At 43.1% G+C, this 16,753-nt stretch overlaps 1 protein-coding gene across 1 annotated transcript in view; it reads left to right on the forward strand.

Annotated features, from left to right (window-relative positions):
• The first annotated feature begins 3,713 nt into the window (after positions 1–3,713).
• slc52a3-1 (solute carrier family 52 member 3-1) overlaps positions 3,714–16,753 on the forward strand; it is a 51,694-nt gene continuing 38,654 nt past the window's right edge. Inside the window, exon 1 of the mRNA XM_073062124.1 lies at positions 3,714–3,845. The gene's annotated coding sequence lies outside the window, so the exon portion shown is untranslated. The remainder of the gene's footprint in view (positions 3,846–16,753) is intronic.

Below are 16,753 nucleotides of genomic sequence, written 5' to 3' on the forward strand. Positions count from 1 at the left end.
CGTTGGTTGTTTGTCCTGTTGGGTGTGGTCTTTCATTAATCCTATTGTGTTTCTTGGATTTACTGTGAGTGTCTGCAAGAAACGAATCTCAGAGTTGTGTATGGTGATATATGTGTACTTATATAATAAATTTCTTTTGAACTTTGAAGTTTTGTATGTTTGAAGTTTGTTTAATAAAGACATTCTTTTACAGCCCGAGAGCACTTCCTGCCTCGAAATGTGTGTTTGTTTAAAGATTATCTTTCATCAGTTGATTTGGTAAAACTCCAATAATCCAGCATACTGGTCATGTCAGACTAGGATTTTACAGACTATTTAATGCTATTCATATTTGGGATTTCCTCCGGGTGCTCCGCTTTCTTCCCACTTTCCAATGACATACAAGTTAGCAGGTTAATTGGTCAGGTGGGTGTAATTGGGGCAGTGCGGGCTTGTTGGTTTGGAAGGGCCTGTTACCGTTCTGTATCTCTAAACAAAAAGTGTTAATAATTATTATTAAAATCACAAGTTTAGAACACAGTGCATTACAGCACAGTATTGCATTGAACTGTTGCTGCTCAGTTAACAAATTTCATGTCACATGCTGATGATGATAAACCTGATTCTGATCGTGATGTTGTACCAGCCTTTTAACCTACTCCGATCAATCTAACCTTTCCCTCCTATATAACCCTCCATTTTTCTACCATTCATGTGCCTATCTAATAGTCTGTTACATGCCCCGACTGTATCTGCTTCTACCACCACCCCTGGCAGGGCATTCCACGCACCCACCTTCTCAGTGTAAACTAAACTTCACTCTGACATCATCCCATCTATGCTTTCCTCCAATCACACTACAATTATGCCCCCTAGTGTTAGCCATTTCCACCCTGGGACGAAGTCTCTGGCTATCCACTCTCACTATGCCTCATCATCGTGTATACCTCAATCATGTCACTTCTCTTCCTCCTTCGCTCCAAAGGGAAAAGCCTTAGCTCACTGTGGTGGGCAATTTGAACCAAATCAAATTGCCACTGCTGGCAACCCCCATAATCAACACAGCACTAAGTTCAAAGTACATTTATTATCGAAGCATGTCTACATTATACAACCCCGAGATAAGTATCCTAACAGGCAGCCACAAAACAAAGTAACCCAAAAGAACAAACACGAGGAAATCTGCAGATGCTGGAAATTCAAACAACACATACAAAATGCTGGTGGAATGCAGCAGGCCAGGCAGCATCTATAGGGAGAAGCGCCATCGACGTTTCGGGCCGAGACCCTTCGTCAGGACTAACCGAAAGGAAAGATAGTAAGAGATTTGAAAGTAGTGGGGGGAGGGGGAAATGCGAAATGATAGGAGAAGACCGGAGGGGAGTGGGATGAAGCTAAGAGCTGGAAAGGTGATTGGCGAAAGTGATACAGAGCTGGCGAAGGGAAAGGATCATGGGATGGGAGGTCTCGGGAGAAAGAAAGGGGAGGGAGGAGCACCAGAGGGAGATGGAGAACAGGCAGAGTGATGGGCAGAGAGAGAGAAAAAAAAAACAACCAAATATGTCAGGGATGGGGTAAGAAGGGGAGGAGGGGCATTAACGGAAGTTAGAGAAGTCAATGTTCATGCCATCAGGTTGGAGGTTACCCAGCCGGTATATAAGGTGTTGTTCCTCCAGCCTGAGTTTGGATTATAAAGTGTTGTTCCTCCAACCCAAAAGAAGCCAGATTAAAAATAAAACCGTCAAACACCCAATGTGCTGAGAAAAAAAGCACATCTTGCAAACAGTAACACAGTTCTGAACTGGAGTCTGCAAAGAGAGGCCCATCAATCAACACAGAATGCAAAGCGGGTAGAGAACAGATGCATGGCTCCTACACTCACTTTAATTAATTTCTTTTGGATATTATACTATAGATAATAATAGATTATTTAGTGAAACTGGTAAATTTGAAGGGAGTGCAGGAATGTAGGCACTGGTAAGTTTCAGATTTCTAGGGCAGGAGTGCTCACTCTCAGAAGCCCTAGTCTTGTAAAATAACCAAATGCCACATTTTTCTTGATTTATCCTAGCTGCGTGTCTGGGCAGCTCCCTGGCCGTGGGGTTAATGGAAGATGTCAGCTGTCAGGGGGAGTATGTGTTACGTAATAGTTGCATTCCTGAGTACTGCCCGTACACTGATTTCTCTATAAGCAACACACACACACAATGCTGGAGCAACTCAGCAGGTCAGGCAGTGCCAATGGAAACAGACAGATAATTGACATTTAGTGCCGAGGCCCTTTTTCAAGACTGAGAAGGAAAGGGGAAGATGCCCAGGATAAAAGATGGTGGGAGGGGAATGAGGATAGCTGGAAAGGGATAGGTGGGAAAGGGCAAGGGCTGGAGAAGAAAGAATCTGATAGTAGAGGTAACTTCTATAACTTCTCTGTAAGTTAGAAACATCTGTCATTTCTATCTGCTCACGTTGATTCACTCTACGTACACTTGCCTTAATGCTTTCATCACCCTAACACTACCCATAATAAACTTTATGGAATAAGCATGGTCGGCACAACATGGTGGGCCTCAAATGTGCTGTTGATTTCTCTATTCTATAAATACTGTGACAAGTCCTTAATGAATACATTATTATTCACCTCAACTCTGAACTGATTCCACAACCCATGGACTCACTTTCAAGAGAAAAAATGTGCAGTTGTACAGTAGGAGCAATCAAACTCCTGTCATCTGATGTCGAACATTGAGGTATTAATGAACATAACAAAGTACTAAAGCACGTAAGCAGTCCCTTTGGCCCATCCAGTCCATGCTGAAATATTATTCTGCCTAGCGTCTCTTGCATCTGGACCATAGCCCTATCCATCCCTTCAAGTAGCCCTGATAATCTGCCAATCCCGGACCCATCAATATCCTAAATCATCCGAATTGTTAGTGTTTTATTATAATAATGTAAAGATTATTTGTCACGTGTACAATGAAATGTGTTATTTTGAGTCAATGGCCAACATAAGTCAGAGGATGTGCAGGGGCAGCCCGCAATTGTTGCTGTATTTATGTTTAGTATACATAAACATAATTTTTATTTTAGTAATTATTTAAGTTGAATAAAATTAATTGTTTTATAAATATTTAATGAAATTAAATAATTTTATATTTATTGTAATAATGCATTCTACTGCGGCCTAAATAATTGCACGTCCTCTCTTTGAGCAGTAGAGGGAGCTACTGATCAACAGTAAACTGGGCGAATTCAACAGGATACTGACAAGTGTTAAAAGTTACTGAATCTCAGTTATCTGATAATTCAAAAACGTTTAAAGCACTAGATCCTAAACTACCTATGTCATTTAAAATATCAAATGGTTAGCTGGATTCCAGTTTTTTAGGCAGAAGTCTGATGCTTGAACTATGAAGTCGGAACTTCATTGTCGGGGTTTGCACGTTAAAGCCTTCGGAGTTTTTGCTGTTCACCGAAGTTCAAAGTTCAAAGTAAATTTATTGTTAAAGTACATTTATGTCACCATGTGCAACCTTGGGATTCATTCACACTTCACAAGCAATTCATTCACAATTGTTTCAAATAAAACAGTTTGATTTATAGTGTGTGCAAATAGGAGATGAAGACAAAGGCATCTCTGCTCATAAAACACACCTTATTCAGATCAGAGTGGGACTGGCTGTAGAAGGAAGACCAAAGTGCAACATACTGGGGGTGGGGGGTGGGAGAGTGTTGTACAAGGCAGTGCTCGGAACTGAGCTTTGGAGGTATGCCCTTGAGTACCGGAACAGAATAGGTTGGGAGCTCGATCACAATTTACTCTGAGCTACGGGCGCAGGATTTTTAATGCTGATTTCTTTTTGCAGGTAGGAAACTCTGATAACTTATCTACAATGGAAATCTGCGCCTGCTTTGGTGTTTGGTTTTCCTGTTAGTGGCCATTGTTCAGAGTACTGGTTTATGCCGGTTCGTAACCGTGGATGAAGAGGGGAAATAATGTTAAATTTCATTAGGTTTGCCATTCTTTACACACGTTGTCGTCGGAACCTGGAAATTGTGTGTGTCAGAGACTTTTCAGTAATGCAAAAAATCTTGCACCTACATAGTGAATGAAAGACAGTAAAATGTCCCCAGGCATAATATGAAACTGGGTCCCCTCGGGAGATGTCAGGACAGGGAGTGAGCTTTAAAGGGAATATTGAAGGAGGTGGGTGGCGGGGTCTTTACCGGAGAATGTGTAAGGCACCCCTTCCCTTCACTGGCCCCCAGATCATCTTTGGGCAAGGTGTAGCACCTGCCTAGCAACTCCCCTGATCAGTGTCACATGAAATACTTATGCACTTAGAGTATTGTGTTCAATTCTGGCCACCTCATTATAGGAAGGATGTGGAAGCTATGGAGAGGGTGCAGAGGAGATTTACTGAGATGTTGCCTGGTTTGGGGAATAAGTCATAAGAAGCAAGGTTAGCAGAGCTGGGACTTTTCTTTTTGGAGTGTAGAAGAATGAGAGGGGACTTGACAGAGGTCTACAAGATTATGAGAGGCATAGATAGAGTGGATAGACAGTACCTGTTTCCCAGGGCACAATAGCAAACACCAGAAGGCATATGTACAAAATTAAGGGAGGGGAGTTTAGGGGAGACATCAGGGGTAAGTTTTTTTACACAGAGGGTTGTGAGTGCCTGGAATGACTTGCCAGGGATGGTGGTGGAGGCTAAAACATTAGGGGTATTTAAGAGCCTCTTGGACAGGCACATGGATGAAAGAAAAATGGAGTGTTATGGGGTTGTGTGGGTTTAGTAGTTTTTTTTTAAGGATTATATGGGTCGGCACAACATGGAGGGCTGAAGGGCCTGTACTGTGCTGTAGTGTTCTATGGTTCTATGAAGCCATGGGAGTAGGTGGTGGATGGTCGTATGAGCAGCTGGTGCATATCACAAGTCCTGGTTATGTGACCACTGAAACCAGGCAGACAATCTCTGAAGAGTATTGATAACGGCTGGGGTCACCCATCTGGTAAAGATACTGCCCAGAAGAAGGCAATGGCAAACCACTTCTGTAGAAAAATTTGCCAAGAACAATCATAGTCATGGAAGGATCATTATCGTCCACATCATAGGACACTACACATAATGAATGAATGAAAGGATAAATGAGTTGAAGGAGGAGTGAAATAAAGAGATGCTGGGGGATATGTGGCGGATGCTGGAGAGTTTATCTTGCAATTAAAATCTCTGCAGTAAAATGAAGGGATCCGGGTCTTGTGCGACTGCATTGCTTCCTAGTTAACTGAAAGTACAATGCAGCATCAGCTCTATCTGCTCACCCCACCAGTATATTTGTAAACACAAGAGGTTTGGCAGATGCTGCAAATCCAGAGTAACACACACAGAATGCTGGAGGAACACAGCAGGTCAGACAGCGTCCATGGAGAGGAAAACCAGTCAACTTTTCAGGCTGAGAGCCTTCATCAGGACCTGGTGTCCCGATGAATGGTCTCAGCCTAAATCTATTACTTCCTAAGGCCTTCAACCCTACTGGAGCACAGGCCACCATTAGCAGTTTGCCAGGGTCCTCTGTCCTGGGCCTGTCTTTCATGTTGCCTCCAGGTGTAGCCCATTTTCTTGCTGTATCCTTCCTCTCTCCCAGGGTTGAGATGTTTGGAGCCTCTGGTGGAGTTTCTGTCGCTCTGGGCTTATAGGATGGGGTTGCTAGCCCCATGCCCAACCCTCCTCTTTTTGTGGTGTATGGTGGACTGATGTTTTATTCCTCTCCATTGATGCTGCCTGTCCTGCTGAGTTCTTCCAGCATTTTGTGTGGAGCACACTTGCTGAGGTAACTTTTTACTTACATAAAAAGTTTACGTTTTTAAAAAATGTGGAATTGAATGCAAAATTCCATCTTCCCAGAACATGCTGATACAATTCTACACAGTTATCACAGAGAGCTTCCTCACGTCAGCCATTACTGTCTGGTTTGGTGCAGGATCCTCACACGATATCTGAAAATTACAGCAAATTGTCAGATCAGCAGAAAAGATTTGTAGTCTACCATCGCTGCAGGACATGTATGTGTCCAGGATAAAGAAATGGACACGAAAACCCAATGTAGACACTACCCACTCAGCAAACTGCCTTTTCCTAAATCTCCCTTTTGGAAAGCGTTGTAGGGCTACTAAAACAAAAGCTTCACCCCACCTCAAAAGTTTCTTCCGCCAGACAGTATTCTGATCCACCATTCAAATTAACCCTGTCACTGCAGTGCACTGCAGACACTCTAAACCACTTCTTACAATACTGACATGACACACATGAAATGCTGGAGGAGCTCAGCAGGTCAGGCAGCATCTATGGAGAGGATTACAGAGTCGATGTTTTGGGTAAAGAACCTTCATCAGGGCTGAAATGTTGACTCTTTGTTCCTTTCTATAAATGCAGCCTGGTCTGCTGAGTTCCTCCAGCCTTTTCAAATTCAAAATTCAAGGTAAGTTTACCATCAAAGTACATATACATCACCTTGAGATTCATTTTCTTTCGGGCATACTCAAAAAACAAAATAGATTCAATGAAAGGCCCCACCAACAAGTGTGAAAAAGACAACAAACTACAAATAGAAAAAGCAGGAAACCATATAACCATATAACAATTACAACACGGAAACAGGCCATCTTGGCCCTTCTAGTCAGTGCCGAATGCTTACTCTCACCTAGTCCCACCGACCTGCACTCAGCCCATAACCCTCCATTCCTTTCCTGTCCATATACCTTTCCAATTTTACTTTAAATGACAATATCGAACCTGCCTCTACCACTTCTACTGGAAGTTCGTTCCACACAGCTACCACTCTCTGAGTAAAGAAATTCCCCCTCGTATTACCCTTAAACTTTTGCCCCCTAACTCTCAACTCATGTCCTCTTGTTTGAATCTCCCCTACTCTCAATGGAAAAAGCCTATCCACGTCTACTCTATCTATTCCCCTCATAATTTTAAATACCTCTATCAAGTCCCCCCTCAACCTTCTACACTCCAAAGAATAAAGACCTAACTTGTTCAACCTTTCCCTGTAACTTAGGTGCTGAAACCCAGGTAACATTCTACTAAATCTTCTCTGTCCTCTCTCTATTTTGTTGACATCTTTCCTATAATTTGGTGACCAGAACTGTACACAATACTCCAAATTCGGTCTTACCAATGCCTTGTACAATTTTAACATTACATCCCAACTCCTATACTCAATGCTCTGATTTATAAAGGCCAACATACCAAAAGCTTTCTTCACCACCCTATCCACATGAGATTCTACCTTCAGGGAACTATGCACCATTATTCCTAGATCACTCTGTTCTACTGCATTCTTCAATGCCCTACCATTTACCATGTATGTCCTATTTTGATTATTCCTACCAAAATGTAGCACCTCACACTTATCAGCATTAAACTCCATCTGCCATCGTTCAGCCCACTCTTCTAACTGGCCTAAATCTCCCTGCAAGCTTTGAAAACCTACTTCATTATCCACAATGCCACCTACCTATCATCTGTATACTTACTAATCCAATTTACCACCCCATCATCCAGATCATTAAAGTATATGACAAACAACATTGGACCCAGTACAGATCCCTGAGGCACACCACTAGTCACAGGCCTCCAACCTGACAAACAGTTATCCACCACTACTCTCTGACATCTCCCATCCAGCCACTGTTTTACTGCTTCAATATTAATACCTAATGATTGAACCTTCCTAACTAACCTTCCATGTGGAACCTTGTCAAAGGCCTTACTCAAGTCCATATAGACAACATCCACTGCTTTACCCTCGTCAACATTCCTCGTAACTTCTTCAAAAAATTCAATAAGATTTGTCAAACATGACCTTCCATGCACAAATCCATGTTGACTGTTCCTAATCAGACTCTGTCTATCCAGATAATTATATATACCATCTCTAAGAATACTTTCCATTAATTTACCCACCACTGACGTCAAACTGACAGGCCTATAATTTCTAGGTTTACTCTTAGAACCCTTCTTAAACAATGGAACCACATGAGCAATATGCCAATCCTCTGGCACCATCCCCATCTCTAATGACATTTGAAATATTTCTGTCAGAGCCCCTGCTATTTCTACACCAACTTCCCTCAAGGTCCTAGGGAATATCCTGTCAGGACTCAGAGATTTATCTACTTTTATATTCCTTAAAAGCACCAGTACTTTCTCCTCTTTAATTGTCATAGTTTCCATAACTTCCCTACTTGTTTCCCTTACCTTACACAATTCAATATCCTACTCCTTCGTGAATACCGAAGAAAAGAAATTATTCAAAATCTCCCCCATCTCTTCCGGCTCCACACATAGCTGTCCACTCGGATTCTCTAAGGGACCAATCTTATCCCTCACTATCCTTTTGCTATTAATATAACTGTAGAAACCCTTTGGATTTATTTTCACCTTACTTGCCAAAGCAACCTCATATCTTCTTTTAGCTTTTCTAATTTCTTTCTTAAGATTCTTCTTACTTTCTTTATATTCCTCGAGCACCTCATTTACTCCATGCTGCCTATATTTATTGTAGATATCTCTCTTTTTCCTAACCAAGTTTCCAATATCCACTGAAAACCATGGCTCTCTCAAACTTTTAACCTGTCCTTTCAACCTAACAGGAACATAAAGATTCTCTACCCTCAAAATTTCACCTTTAAATGACCTCCATTTCTCTATTACATCCTTCTCATAAAACAAATTGTCCCAATCCACTCCTTCTAAATCTTTTCGCATCTCCTCAAAGTTAGCCTTTCTCCAATCAACAATCTCAACCCTGGGTCCAGTCCCATCCTTCTCCATAATTATATTGAAACTAATAGCATTGTGATCACTGGACCCGAAGTGCTCCCCAACACATACCTCCTTCACCTGATTTCATTCCCTGATCACTAATTCATTCCCTAACAGAAGATCCAACTCTGCCCCTTCTCTAGTCAGTACCTCTATGTATTGCTGCAAAAAACTATCCTGTACACATTTTACAAACTCCAAACCATCCATCCCTTTTACAGTATGGGCTTCCCAGTCTATGTATGGAAAATTAAAATCTCCCACAATCAAAACCCTGTGCTTACTACAAATATCTGCTATCTCCTTGCAAATTTGCTCCTCCAATTCTCGCTCCCCATTAGGTGGCCTATAATACACCCCTATAAGTGTTACTATCCCTTTCCCATTCCTCAATTCCACCCAAATGGTCTCCCTAGACGAGCCCTCTAATCTATCCTACCAGAGCACCGCTGTAATATTTTCTCTGACAAGCAATGCAACACCTCCCCCTCTTGTCCCTACAATTCTATCACACCTGAAGCAACAAAATCCAGGAATATTTAGTTGCCAATCACACCCCTCCTGCAATCATGTTTCACTAATAGCTACAACATCATATTTCCAGGTATCAATCCATGCTCTAAGCTCATCCACCTTTCTTACAATGCTCCTAGCATTAAAATAAATGCATTTAAGAAATTCTCCACCTCTTCCTCTCTGTTTATCTCTAACAGTACAAAGAACTTTACTGTCTTCTTTTTCTTCCTTCTCCCATAAATCTGTTCCTACACTCTGGTTCCCCTCCCCTCTCATATCTAGTTTAAATCCACTGGAGCCTCTCTAGCAAACCTACCTGCAAGAATATTTGTCCCCCTCTAGTTCAGATATAAACAGTCCCACCAGAACAGGTCCCACCTTGCCTGGAAAACTGCCCAATTATCTATAAATCTGAAGCTCTCCCTCCTGCACCATGTCTTCAGCCACGTGTTGATCTGCACTATCTTACTATTTCTAAACCCACCTTCATGGGGCACTGGTAGCAATCCTGAGATTGCTATCCTGGAGGTCCTGTCCTTTAACTTGGCACCTGGCTCCCTAAACTTACCTTTCAGGACCTCCTCACTCTTCCTACCCACGTCATTGGTCCCTACATGGACCACGACATCCGGCTGTTCACCCTCCCTCTTGAGAATACTGAGAACTCGATCCGAGATATCGCGGACCCTGGCACCAGGGAGGCCACAGAACATCCGGGATTCTCGACTTCTTCCACAGAACCTCCTATCTGCCCCCCTAACTATCGAATCCCCTATCACTACTGCTCTCCTCTTTTCCGTCCTTCCCTTCTGAGCTGAGGGTCCAGTCTCGGTGCCAGAGACGTGACCACTGCAACTTGTCCCTGGTAGGTCGTCCCCACCAACAGTATCCAAAACGGTATACTTATTGTTGATGGGATCGGCCACAGGGGTGCTCTGCTCTTCCTGTCTACTCCCCTTCCCTCTCCTGACAGTCACCCAGCTACCTGTCTCCTGACTCCTAGGGGTGACTATCTCCCTGAAACTCCTGTCTATTTCTGCCTCCGCCTCCTGAATGATCCGAAGTTCATCCAGCTCCAGCTCCAGTTCCCTAACACGGTTTGTCAGGAGACAAACAAAAGCAAAAGAAATAGTAATAAATAAATAAGCAATAAATTTTGAGAACATGTGATGAAGAGTCCTTGAACGTGAGTCACATTGGTTGTGGGAACAGTTCAGCGATGGGGCAAGTGAAGTTGAATGAAGTTATCCCCTCTAGTTCAAGAGCCTGATGGTTGAGGGGTGATAGCTATTCCAGATCCTGGTGGTGTGAGTCCTGAGGCTCTTGTACCTTCTTCCTGATGGCAGCAGTGAGAAGGGAGCATGGCCTGGTTGATGGGGGTCCCTGATGATGGATGCTGCCTTCCTGTGGTAATACTCCATGTAGAGGTGCTCAGTGGTGGGGAGGGCTTAACCCGTGATGGACTGGCCCGTATACACTACTTTTTGTGGGCTTTTCCATAAGGCATTGGTGTTTCCATACCAGGCCATGAAGCAATCAGTCAGCATACACTGCACTGCACATCTATGGAAGTCTGTCAAAGTTTTAGATGACTTGCCGAATCTTTGCAAAGTTCTAAGAAAGTAGAGGTACCGTCTGAAATGATAACACAGAGAAGTTTAAAGTTGCTGACCTCCTCCACCTCTAATTCCCTGATGAGGACATACCTCTTATTGTATTACGTATTGCAATGTAAACTAAAAAAAATTCACGACACACGCCAGTGATATTAAACCTGATTCTGATTCTGATTACAAGATAATAAAAGGCAACGATAGATTGAACAGCCAGAGATTTATTCCCAGGGCAGAAATGGCTAATACAGGAAATTGGAGCACGTTTGAGAAAGTTGCGGGTTGTGGAACACCCTGTTAGGGGTGATGGTAGTGGTAGATACATTAAGAACATTTAAGAGACTCTTAGGCACAAGGATGAAAGAAAAATAGAGGGCTAAGTAGGAGGGAAGGGTTAGATTGATTTTAGGGTAGGTTACATTATCTTGGGTCAAAGGGCTGCTACTTTGTGGTAGTGTTCTTTGTTCAGTTACATTTTATTCTGCAGTGTTATTATTTGATCATAATTAAGGACCTTTATCACCCAGAACATGTCATCACTTCAGGAAGTCTGATCACCTGGCTGTACTTCTACTCCTGAGTACAGGCAGAGACTGAAGACTGCAGCACCAGCAGTGAGGACCAAGAAGGTACGGACAAGGGAAGCACAGGAGTGCCTACAGGACTACTTTGATCCAGCCCAAGATCTTAAGGCACAAACTAACGGAGATGGGAGTAGACTCTCACATGGTGGATTGGATAGTGGACTACTTGACAGATAGACCTCAGTATGTGCGGTTGGGAGACTGTAGGTCTGACACGGTGGTCAGCAGCACAGGGGCGCCGCAGGGAACCGTACTCTCTCCGGTCCTGTTCACCCTGTACACATCAGACTTCCAATATAACTCGGAGTCCTGCCATGTGCAGAAGTTCGCTGATGACACGGCCATAGTGGGGTGTGTCAGGAATGGACAGGAGGAGGAGTATAGGAAACTGATACAGGACTTTGTGATATGGTGCAACTCAAACTACCTGCGTCTCAATATCACCAAGACCAAGGAGATGGTGGTGGACTTTAGGAGATCTAGGCCTCATATGGAGCCAGTGATCATTAATGGAGAATGTGTGGAGCAGGTTAAGACCTACAAGTATCTGGGAGTACAGTTAGACGAGAAGCTAGACTGGACTGCCAACACAGATGCCTTGTGCAGGAAGGCACAGAGTCGAATGTACTTCCTAAGAAGGTTGGCGTCATTCAATGTCTGTAGTGAGATGCTGAAGATGTTCTATAGGTCAGTTGTGGAGAGCGCCCTCTTCTTTGTGGTGGCGTGTTGGGGAGGAAGCATTAAGAAGAGGGACGCCTCACGTCTTAATAAGCTGGTAAGGAAGGCGGGCTCTGTCGTGGGCAAAGTACTGGAGAGTTTAACATCGGTAGCTGAGCGAAGGGCGCTGAGTAGGCTACGGTCAATTATGGATAACTCTGAACATCCTCTACATAGCACCATCCAGAGACAGAGAAGCAGTTTCAGCGACAGGTTACTATCGATGCAATGCTCCTCAGACAGGATGAAGAGGTCAATACTCCCCAATGCCATTAGGCTTTACAATTCTACCGCCAGGACTTAAGAACTTTTTAAAGCTATTATTAATGCTTTTTGAGATGGTGATTTAGATGCATATCATATTTTTTTTACTGAGTTAAGTATTGTATGTAATTAGTTTTACTACAACAAGTGTATGGGACATTGGAAAAAAGTTGAATTTCCCCATGGGGATGAATAAAGTATCTATCTATCTATCTTGAATCGGTGGACTGGACTGTATTCAGGGATTTATCTTCGAACCTGGATAAGTATGCTATAGTTGTTACCAACTTCATTAAAGCCTGTGTGGATGAGAGTGTGCGTGCAAAGACTTACTGTCCATTCCCAAACCAAAAGCCGTGGATGAACCAGGAGGTATGTCGTCTGCTGAAGGCTAGATCTGTAGCATTCAAGTCTGGCAACCCAGCCCTGTACCAGAAAACCAGATATGACTTGTGGAGGGTTATTTCAAGGGCAAAGAGATAATTTCAAATGAGGTTGGAGGCAACATCGGATGTACGGCAATTCTGGCAGGGTCTGCAAGACATTACTGCCTACAAAGCGAAACCCAATAGTATGAATGGCAGCGATGATTCACTACCAGATGAACTCAATGCCTTCAATGGACGCTTTGAAAGGTTGAATATAATGACAGCTGTGAAGATCCCTGCTGCACCTGATGACCCTGTGATCTCCGTCTCAGAGAGATGTTAAACTGTCTTTAAAGAGAGTGAACCCTCGCAAGGTGGAAGGTCCCGATGGAGTACCTGGTAAGGCTCTGAAAACCTGTGCCAAACAACTAGCGGGAGTTGGCAACAACTAAAGGCAACAATCATACCAGTGCCTAAGAAGAATAATGTGAGCTGCCTTAATGACTATCGCCCGGTAGCACTCACATCGACAGTGATGAAATGCTTTGAGAGGTTGGTCATGACTAGACTGAACTCCTGCCTCAGCAAGGACCTGGACCCATTGCAATTTGCCCATCGCCACAATAGGTCAACGGCAGATGCAATCTTAGTGGCTCACTACACGGCTTTAGACCAGCTGGATAACACAAACACCTACGCCAGAATGCTGTCCATCGGCTATAGTTCAGCATTTAATACCATCATTCCCACAATCCTGGTTGAGAAGTTGCAGAACTTGGGCCTCTGTACCTCCCTCTGCAATTGGTCCTCAACTTCCTAACCGGAAAACCACAATCTGTGCGGATTGGTGATAACATATCCTCCTCGCTGATGATCAACTCTGGTGCACCTCAGGGGTGTGTGCTTAGCCTGCTGCTCTACTCTCTGTATACACATGACTGTGTGTCTAGGCATAGCTCAAATACCATCTATAAATTTGCTGACAATACAACCATTGTTGGTAGAATCTCAGGTGGTGACGAGAGGGCATACAGGAGTGAGATATGCCAACTAGTGGAGTGGTGTTGCAGCAACAACCTGGCACTCAACATCAGTAAGACAAAAGAGCTGATTGTGGACTTCAGGAGAGGTAAGACAAGGAACACATACCAATCCTCATAGAGGGATCAGAAGTGGAGAGAGTGAGCAGCTTCAAGTTCCTGGGTGTCAAGATCTCTGAGATTCTAACCTGGTCCCAACATATCGATGTAGTTATAAAGAAGGCAAGACAGCAGCTATACTTTATCAGGAGTTTGAAGAGATTTGGCATGTCAACAAATACACTCAAAAACTTCTATAGTTGTACCGTGGAGAGCATTCTGACAGGCTACATCACTGTCTGGTATGGAGGGGCTACTGCACAGGACCGAAAGAAGCTGCAGAAGGTTGTAAATCTAGTCAGCTCCATCTTGGGTACTAGCCTACAAAGTACCCAGGACATCTTTAGGGAGCGGTGTCTGAGAAAGGCAGCGTCCATTATTAAGGACTTCCAGCACCCAGGACATGCCCTTTTCTCACTGTTACCATCAGGGAGGAGGTAAAGAAGCCTGAAGGCACACACTCAGTGATTCAGGAACAGCTTCTTCCCCTCTGCCTTCCGATTCCTAAATGGACGTTGAATCTTTGGACACTACCTCACTTTTTTTTAATATACAGTATTTCTGTTTTTGCAATTTTTAAAATCTTTTCAATATATGTAATTGATTTACTTGTTTATTTATTATTATTATTATTTTATTTACTATTAATATTATTTCTCTGCTAGATTATCTATTGCATTGAACTGCTGCTGCTAAGTTAACAAATTTCATGTCACATGCTGGTGATAATAAGAACATAAGAAATAGGAGCAGGAGTAGGCCATCCGGCCCATCGAGCCTGCCCCGCCATTCAATAAGATCATGGCTGATCTGTCCGTAAACTCAGCTCCATCTACCTGCCTTTTCCCCATAACCCTTAATTCCCCTACTATGTAAAAACCTATCTAACTGTTTCTTAAATATATTTAGTGAGGAAGCCTCAACTGTTTCCCTGGGCAGAGAATTCCACAGATTCATCACTCTCTGGGAAAAACAGTTTCTCCTCATCTCCATCCTAAATCTCCTCCCCTGAATCTTGAGGCAATGTCCCCTAGTTCTAGCCTCACCTACCAATGGAAACAACTTTCCTACTTCTATCTTATCTATCCCTTTCAAAATTTTGTATGTTTCTATAAGATCCCTTCACATTCTTCTGAATTCCAGAGAGTATAGTCCCAGGTGACTCAATCTCTCCTCATAGGTTAACCCCTTCATCTCTGGAATCAATCTAGTGAACCTCCTCTGCACTGCCTTCAAAGCCAGTATATTCTGGAGACCAGAACTGCACACAGTACTCCAGGTGCGGCCTCACCAGTACCCTGTATAGTTGCAGCATGACCTCCCTGCTCTTGAATTCAATCCCTCGAGCAATGAAGGCCAACATTCCATTTGCCTTCTTAATAACCTGTTATACCTGCAAGCCAACTTTTTGTGGATTCATGAACAAGCACTCCCAAGTCCCTCTGCACAACAGCATGCTGCAAATCCTTCACCATTTAAATAATAATCTGCTCTTCTATTACTCCTTGCAAACCTGATTCTGATTCTTCTCATTATTGCCATCAGGGAGAAGGTACAGGAGCCTGAGGACTCACACTCTATATTTTAGGAACAGTCTCTTCCCCCGCCATCAGATCTCTGAACCGTCAATGAACCTATGAGCACTTTTGCACTATTTATTTTGATTGTAACATAGTAATTTACTTTGTGTTGCACTGTACAGCTGTCACAAAATCATCAAATTTCATGACATATGTCGGTGAAAATAAACCAGATTTGATTCTTATTATTTTTGCTGTGTTCTACCTCAACGCACTGCGTAATGATTTGATCTGTATGAACTGTCTGCATGACAGGCTTTTCACCAGTACCTATGACAATAATAATAATAAACCAATTGTTGTGTCTGCACAACTTTACATACAATTAAATAAAAGCACACACGTGGGTGCTGGTGTATTGAATTGAATTGAATTGACTTTATTTCTTACATCCTTCACATACGTGAGGAGTAAAAAGCTTTATGTTACGTCTCCGTCTAAATGTGTAATGTGCAATCATAGTAATTTATAATAAATAGAACAGTCAATGTAATATAGAGTACACTCAAATCAGCGTGTGTTCATCAGTCTGATGGCCTGGTGGAAGAAGCTGTCCCGGAGCCTGTTGTAATGAGGGAATTCACATCGTAATGAGAGAGAGAGAGAGAGACAATGCGCGTACGTAAACAACAGTGTATGTGCAGACAACAGATCAATACCTAGTGCTAGGGGGACATTGCTGTAAAAGAAATAGATCCATACATTATTCCTCCTTCTTTAGATTAATGCAACATAAAACTGTATATGTCCAAAACATTCAATTTCCCTTTATTAAACCCATATTCCCTTTTAAACATGCTTTCACAATATCAGACAATAACTAACTTCACTGATTCGATCTTCCGGGTGGCGCTCTTCCCCTTTCAGGATCACACCTCTGGCCTGCGGAGTGGCATCGGGTTTGGCAGGTGTCTTGTCTAGGACAACATTTTTGGCTTCCCGTGTCAGTGACACAATCAGTCACGGTGACTGTAATGTGTCCGTCTGTTGGATGCAGTCAACTCAAGTGTGTCCTTCGGTTGAGCATCCAGTATCGGCTCCACGGGACGTCTCCATGTCTGATCTCCAACGTCCACTGAGTACATCAGTGATCCAGGTCCTGTAGCTGTCCTACCAGATGTCGTCTTGTCTTCTCTTGGCAACTGGCTGGACT

This window comes from Hemitrygon akajei, chromosome 11, assembly GCF_048418815.1.
Source record: "Hemitrygon akajei chromosome 11, sHemAka1.3, whole genome shotgun sequence".
NCBI lineage: Eukaryota > Metazoa > Chordata > Chondrichthyes > Myliobatiformes > Dasyatidae > Hemitrygon > Hemitrygon akajei.